The sequence below is a fragment of the Theobroma umbraticum genome, unplaced genomic scaffold, assembly GCF_002168275.2.
Source record: "Theobroma umbraticum cultivar Fairchild unplaced genomic scaffold, ASM216827v3 scaffold_146.0, whole genome shotgun sequence".
Lineage (NCBI taxonomy): Eukaryota > Viridiplantae > Streptophyta > Magnoliopsida > Malvales > Malvaceae > Theobroma > Theobroma umbraticum.
Window position 1 is genome coordinate 1,351,668 of NW_018397265.1, and position 331 is coordinate 1,351,998.

The following is a 331-nucleotide window of genomic DNA, read 5'->3' on the forward strand; positions in this document are numbered from 1 at the left end:
GTTTGTCCTTGCAATGATATTTGATCAATTATGAATTATGTTCAATTGATCAAATGGTATTGATCAAAAGGTTGAATATTGATTCATATAAAATGGAACTTTCTCAAGAGCAAAACATAGAGATGAATGTTCAAGAAAGAAAGCAACTTCGTATTGCTTGAGATGTATTCTAAACCCATTATAATATTCTAAACCAATGTGATTCTAAGCATACATTGAGATGTATAGACCTCATGGAATATTCAAAAGAGTTTGAATATTTCTCTCACAAAGGATTTTGGGTTTAGTGGGAGCCCAATGACAATAAAAAGTTTAAAGGGGCCAAATGGCA